Source organism: Jaculus jaculus, chromosome X (genome assembly GCF_020740685.1).
Source record: "Jaculus jaculus isolate mJacJac1 chromosome X, mJacJac1.mat.Y.cur, whole genome shotgun sequence".
Taxonomy (NCBI): domain Eukaryota; kingdom Metazoa; phylum Chordata; class Mammalia; order Rodentia; family Dipodidae; genus Jaculus; species Jaculus jaculus.
The window spans coordinates 138,008,696-138,016,092 of record NC_059125.1 but is presented as its reverse complement, the minus strand read 5'-3'; the positions used below and the strand labels follow the sequence as shown (position 1 = coordinate 138,016,092).

General features: G+C 38.2%; 1 non-coding gene across 1 annotated transcript; it reads right to left on the bottom strand.

The window, feature by feature from the left end:
• Nucleotides 1-4,770: 4,770 nt before the first annotated feature.
• On the bottom strand, nucleotides 4,771-4,877 carry LOC123456809. Its single transcript, XR_006634687.1, has one exon. It is a non-coding gene; the product is annotated as a U6 spliceosomal RNA (small nuclear RNA).
• Between the last annotated feature and the right edge of the window lie 2,520 nt (nucleotides 4,878-7,397).

Here is a 7,397-nt window from a genome sequence, read left to right as displayed (position 1 = left end):
GAGTGTCATAAATTGCCATATACAACATGCTCATATTTCAGTGCCAGATTAAAAAGTCATTATACATGCCCAAACACAGACACACACATTCATATTTTTCTTCCCAATTAGTCTGACATATTAGGTAACTTGAAACTGGCTTTCCCAATCACAAGGGGTTAACAAATACACAAATAGGAAATTCAAGCTTTACCTTTTGAAGCGGTGAGAGTACTGAGGTCTCAACAAGAAAGAAGATTTTGTTACATCTAGTGGCAATGATCAAAATCACTCACAATTATAAGTTGCATCTGTGTACTGCAGCACAGAGCATGCAACAAAAAATATTTTGGCAATTGGTACTATACAATTGTCAGTTTGGGAAGTCTGTTTTTGAAGTGAGAAACCCAAATGACAAGATATCTCTTTGTCTCTTGACAAACAGAAGGGGAAAGGAAATGATTCTTTCTAGTGAAAATGAATGTGACTGGTAGTATGTGTTAGGCCAAGCAAAACAAATAATGCCTATGGCATAACTGACCTTCAGATGCAAGTACTATAAATTACGGCATATGCTCCTGAAATATTTGAAGAAAGAGTGAGGCCTATAATCTTGAGCAGCTCATTCTTTGAGGATTTATCTCTAGCAAAGCAAAGTTACAGCAATAAGGCTCAGAATGTGAGTTAGAAAATCAACATAATAATTTACAGTGAAGATACAACTGCCGAATGATAAGCTAGCCCTGTTCATATAAGTCTTTTCTCATATCAGGTAGGAAGACTGTGGTAGCAGCATGAATGCTTATCTCATGCATAGGGGGTGTGAACTTGAACAGTTGTTTCACTGAACATTTCAGTTTAATACAATTTCAAAACCATATTCAATAATTATGGAAGGAACTACTGTGTACCGTTTACTACGAACTCTACCTGAATTCATCTACTGTTAACATGTGCCCCATTTACACTCATTTATTCTAATTCTTATTTCTTTCGTTCCTGCTCCCCCTTCCTTCCCATCTCACTCTCTATACTGTTCTCCTCTCTGAGCTCTCTTGCTCTCTCTCTCTCTCTCTCTTTGTGTGTGTTTCTTATTCAGCAGTAAATTAGAAATATGGTATCCTTCAAATACTTGAATACTTGAGTGTGTATCTGCTAATAAGCAGGACATTATCTTATATAATATGGCATAATTATCATCAAAATTAGGAAATTTAACAGTTACACAGTTCTGTTATTTAATTCATAGTCTACTTTTGCATCCACATAATGTTTTTCTTGGCCCTGGATTCAATTTGTGATCATAATATTTAGTTATGTGGATTTTTTGGAATATTCAAGAAACATTTGTTGAGAATACTCACGAAGTATTACACTAAGTACTAGAAGAAATTCTAAATGCAGTATGATGACCCTGTCTTCCAAGAGTCTATACTAGTAGGGAATATAAATATATAAGCTAGTAATGGCAATTGACAAGAGAAAAAATATTTATAGGTGCTTACTTTCCAATTCTCACCAACTTTGTATAGGGATGTGTATTTCTTGCACATGTAACAACAAAGTTATCATGTGGGTTTAATCCCCTTGAACTTTAATAGTTCCTCAGCCTTACTTTGATTTGTTGATCTTGACATTATTTAATAATATGGCTAGTTGATTTCTAGATTGTCCCTAAATATAAATTTGTCTGATGTTTCTTTGTAATTTGATTCAGTTATATGTATTTTTGGCAGAGATACCATGAAAGTGATATGATGTCTTTTTCAGTACATCAAATCTTGTTGATGCTAATATAAATGTAATTGTCCTTTTAAATTCCATTTTACAATTGTTTTCTTCAAGTATGCAAAATGCTATTGATTTTTATATTGATGTCATATTTTTATGTCTTATTGGATTCACTTATTAGTTCTAGTAACTGTTTTGGAAATTCATTATGATTTTCTGAACATACAACACTGGCAAGTGCCAAAAGAGAATAATTTGCTTCTTTGTTATCTTTTTTACTATTAATATAGTGATATTATTACATTGAATACAAGGTTGAATCAAAATGAAGAAAAAAGAATACCCTTGCTTGCTACTAAAGACAGAATAATGTTTAGTATTTCAGCATTTAGTGTAACTATAGTTTTTTCAGATATGTTTGTGAAGCCAAGGAGGTGCTTTTTTTATTCTTGCTCTTAAAGTAGTTGTGTTCATGAAAGGGTATTGAATTCTGATATGATATTTTGTGTCTATTGAAATAAACATATGGGTCTTGTTTAATCAATGAACATAATGGTGAACATTAATTAGGTTTTTAAAAAAAAATTAGTCCAACTTTACAGTAATGAGTTGATTCAGTTGTCCTCCATAAACTAAGGTGTTCTGAATGTTAGGTTTCCCCAGCTGATGGCATTTGGAAATTAAAGCATCCTGGAGGCAGTGTATTGTTGGAGGCAGACTTATGGGTATTATAGCCAGTTTCCCATGCCAGTGTTTGGCACACTCTCCTGTTGCTATGGTCTACCTTATGTTGGCCAGGGGGTGATGTCCACCCTCTGCTCATGTCATTTTTCCCTGCCATCGTGGAGCTTCCTCCTTGAGGCTGTAAGCCAAAATATACTCTTTTTTTCCCCACAATTTGCTCTTGGTTGGGTGATTTCTACCAGTAATACGAACCGGACTGCAACAGGAAAGTGGTACCATGGAGTGGGATTGCTGCTAGACACCTGACTGCGGCTTTGGGCTTTTGGAGCTGATTTTCAAGAGGAATGTGGAAGGATTTGAAACCTTGGCCTAATAGATGCCTTGCAGTGCTGTAAGTACAGGTTGATGGACTATTCTGGTCAGAGTTGAAAGACCTGAATATAGTAAGAACTATGGACTATGAGCTTTGACGTATTAGGGTGAGAAAAAGATTTGCTTGAACTGGGCTAGCAGTTTGTTTGAGAAGCTTGCTGTTATGCCCATGTCCTGAGAAGTTGTGCAGGGTTGATTTGCGTATAAGTGAACTGGTGTGAGCAGAGAGATACTGCACATAAAGAAAAATCTTTGGGTGAACTGCTACCCATTAAGCTACAATTGAGAGATTACAGCTGAGCTGCACTGGGGCAACAAGAAGAATGTAGACTCTTTTGAAGGGGCCTGAGTGCTCAAGCAAGGAATGTGCTGTTCTTCAAAGTCGGCTTTATTCCCCCATGGATTAACAAATTGGCACCCTATCTAGTATTGTGGAGTATAAGAAATGCAGGAAGAGGGCTGGAGAGATGGCTTAGTGGTTAAGCGCTTGCCTGTGAAGCCTAAGGACCCTGGTTCGAGGCTTGGTTCCCCAGGTCCCACGTTAGCCAGATGCACAAGGGGGCGCACACGTCTGGAGTTCCTTTGCAGAGGCTGGAAGCCCTGGCGCGCCCATTCTCTCTCTCTCTCTCCCTCTATCTGTCTTTCTCTCTGTGTCTGTCGCTCTCAAATAAATAAAAATTAAAAAAAAAAAAGAAATGCAGGAAGAGAGGGTTATTGAGTTTGCAACACGGGCTTGTGTTTTGGAAATGGCCATGAGCAGTGTGAAGCAGGTTTGCTGGATGCCTGCATGGAGACCCCATGGGGCCATGAGGATGAACCATGGATTGCAGTGGAGACCCAGTGGAGATACCAGGACCACAAGATGGCTGCCAAAGAGGGCTGCTGCCTCAGATGAAGTATTCTAGGACTGTGAGTAGCCTAGCTGGAGTGGCAGAATTGGAACCCTAAAAACTTGTTGCCGGCTAGAATTATTGGACTTGGAGATTTTTCACTGGCTAGTGTTGTTGGGCTTGAAGCTACAGAGTTTGATGTTTGCCCTGGTTGTTTAAAATCTTGCAGTGGTTGAATATTTCTTTGCGATGCCCAATGACATCTTTCGCAGTGTGAATGTTTATTCTGTGCCATTATGGTATTTTTGTTGTTTTATTCTTGGTATTATGACCTTGGATTATGAAAATGTTTGAACATCATTGGAATTGATAAAAACTATGGGGACTTTTGGGGCTGGAGAGATGGCTTAGTGGTTAAGCGCTTGCCTGTGAAGCCTAAGGACCCTGGTTTGAGGCTCGGTTCCCCAGGTCCCACGTTAGCCAGATGCACAAGGGGGCGCACGCGTCTGGAGTTCGTTTGCAGAGGCTGGAAGCCCTGGCGTGCCCATTCTCTCTCTCTCCCTCTATCTGTCTTTCTCTCTGTGTCTGTCGCTCTCAAATAAATAAATAAATAAATTAAAAAAAAAAACTATGGGGACTTTTAAGTTGGGGTGAATTCTAATATACATCATGTTTGGATATCAGTTTATGGGGGCCAGGGGAAGAATGTGGTGGTTTGATTCAGGTGTTCCCCCATAAACTTAGGTGTTCTGGATGTTAGATTCCCCAGCTGATGGAAACTGGAAATTAAAGCCCCCTTGGAAGTAGTGTATTTCTGGGGGCAGGCTTATGGGTGTTATAGCCAGTTTCTCCATGCCAGTGTTTGGCACACTCTCATGTTGCTATGGTCCACCTTATGTTGGCCAGGGGGTGATGTCCACCTTCTGCTCACGTCATTTTTCCCTGCCATCGTAGAGCTTTTCCCTTGAGGCTATAAGACAAAATAAACCTCTTTTTTCCCCACAAGCTGCTCTTAGTTGTGTGATTTCTACCAGCAATATGAACCCAACTGCAACATAGTACAAATTCCTATTCCTGACAGAATTACTGATTTTATATATACCTATATGTAATATATATATATATATATATATATATATATATATATATATAATTTTTTGTTTATTTATTTGAGAAAAATGTGGATCGCTTCATGAATTTGCATGTCATCCTTGCGCAGGGGCCATGCTATTCCTCTCTGTATTGTTCCAATTTTAGTATATGTGCTGCCGAAGTGAGCACTGATAATATATTTTTAAAATTTGTAATGCATTTTTGTTTGTGAGATTATGAGGGATATTGAAACTTTGATTTTTTTCTGTAATGTTTTTACTGATTTCTTGTGACAGGATCATTATGACTTTGAGGTTTGGATGGGAATCCTCAAGACACATGAGAGTCACTTTGTACTGGACATGGTGGCACACACCTTTAATCCCAGCACTCAGGAGGCAGAGGTAGGAGGATCACCAAAGGTTTGAGGCCACCCTGAGACTACAGACAGTCACTTTGAAAAGGCAGGTACACATCCTGGTGACAGGCTGACCATACATAGTGTGGTTTGTAGACAAAAGTAGTCCTGTTCTGCAGTAGAGGGAGCTCTAGCAGTCCCTTCAACTAAGGGATGTTGGAGGAGCCACCTTGTCTGTGTCCTCAGTAACAAATTCACTGACCTCATTCCCACCTGTGAATCCTTAATCCTTTCTGTAACTCATGTCTTCCCTGTTTGACATGTTGCATAATTATACTTAAACTAAAGAAATCTAGTAGGACACATGTTTGTCCTAGTAACAAGCTTGCTGACTTTGACCTAACTGTGATCCCTGAAGGTCTGAGTAGACTTTTTTTTTTCCAAAAGAAGGTACACGTAACATAAATAGGTATATGAAAATATGCTCAATAACACTAATCACCAGGGGAATATAAATTGAAAGTATAACAAGGGGCTGGGGAGATGACTGAGAGGGCAAGAACACTTTCCATGCAAGCACAAGGGCCCAACAAAGCATTGGAATTGATAAAAACTATGTGATCTCCAGAACCTATGTAAAAAACTGAGCATGGCCAAACACATCTATAACCCCTTACTATGGAAAGTGGATAGAAGTGAATTATTGGGGTTTACTGGTCCATCAAAGACAGCTCTGGCCAGGTTCAGTGAAAGACTCTGTCTGAGGGAAACAAGATGGAAGAGCAATAGAGGAGGATACTTGATGTTCACTTCTGGCCTCTGCATGTGTGTATATAGGCCATGTGCATCTGCTCACTCATGTGCATATACCACATACAAACATACCACACTACATTAAAGCACCATACTATTATACACATACCAAAAAACTGTAATAAGATAGCACCTTATACCTATATCTATAGAAAATAAATTTATCATATGAAGCAGCCATCCCATTTCTAGATATATATATCCATAAACATGGCATGACAATTTCAAAAAGATATATGCACCCATATGTTCATTGAATCATTTTATAATAGCCAAGATATTGAAAAAAAGAACCGTTTTTTTTTTAACTTGGTGAATAAGGAAAATGTGGCAGTCATTTAATAATGTAAGGATATATCTAATCATCATGATAAGCATATTAAATATGTTCAATTTTTCTTTTTCTTTTTTTTATCTCTTTTTTTTTAAATTTAATTTATTAGTTTTCTTTTCAGTAAATACAGGCAGTTTGGTACCATTATTTAGGCTCATCTGTGATCTACCCCCTCCCATTAGACCCTCCTTATTATTGAAAATGGGTCGTGCATTGTGGAGTTAGCCCCCAGTTATTAGTATGATAAATGTCTCTGAAAATCATGACCCAACATGTAACTCTGACATTCTTTCCGCCTTAATGTACCTTAATAAAACTGAAAAAAGACTTAGTATTAGTTTATTCTTCAAGCTACTTGTTGAACAGTTATATTGTTGACTTTAGACCTTTGTAAAATATTGGCACATATAACTTTAGAATACCATTTTAGTAACTGCATTTTCCCATAAGTTTTGGTAAATTATTATTTTTGGTGTGTGTATGTGTAATACAGTGTTTGTGTGTGTGTGCATGCACATGTTTGTAAATATGGGTATATAAGTGCCACAGTGTGTATGCAGAGGGAAGAGGATAACTTTGTGTCAGTCCTTACCATCCACCATATTTGGGGAAGTTTCTCATTCACCACTGCATTCACCAATAGCCACTTTTCTTCTTGCTGCAGATACAGAGGGGTTACAGATGCCTGTGCTTTAGCATCCAGCTTTACGTGGGTTCTGGGAATCTGAACTAAGTTATGCATGCCTGCATCACACATGCTTTATCTACATCTTCCCAGCCCCAAGATTCTTTTTTACTTAGTATTGATTTCTTCTTTGATCAATAGCTGAGGACTTGGTTAACATCCACTAATTTGTGAATTTTCCTCATTTCTCTTTTTCTTATTACTATCTGGAGATGTGCGGAAAAAGTTCAATCTTCCTAAAATTGGTATGGCTTGTGATATACTGCATATAACATCCCATGTATGTTTGACAAGAATGTGTGTCTGCAGCTTTTGGGTGGGATATTGGATTTATTTTGTATCTATTGTTCATATCTCACTTTTCTTTTTTAAAATATTCTATTTGTTTGGGAGGGGAAGGGAGAGATTAAGGGAGGGAGAGAGAGAAATAGGGAATGAAGATGGAAGGGAAGGAGAGAAAGAGGAGAGAGGGAAGGAGACAGAGAGAGGGAGGTGGGTTATGAGTGTGCCCAAGCCTCT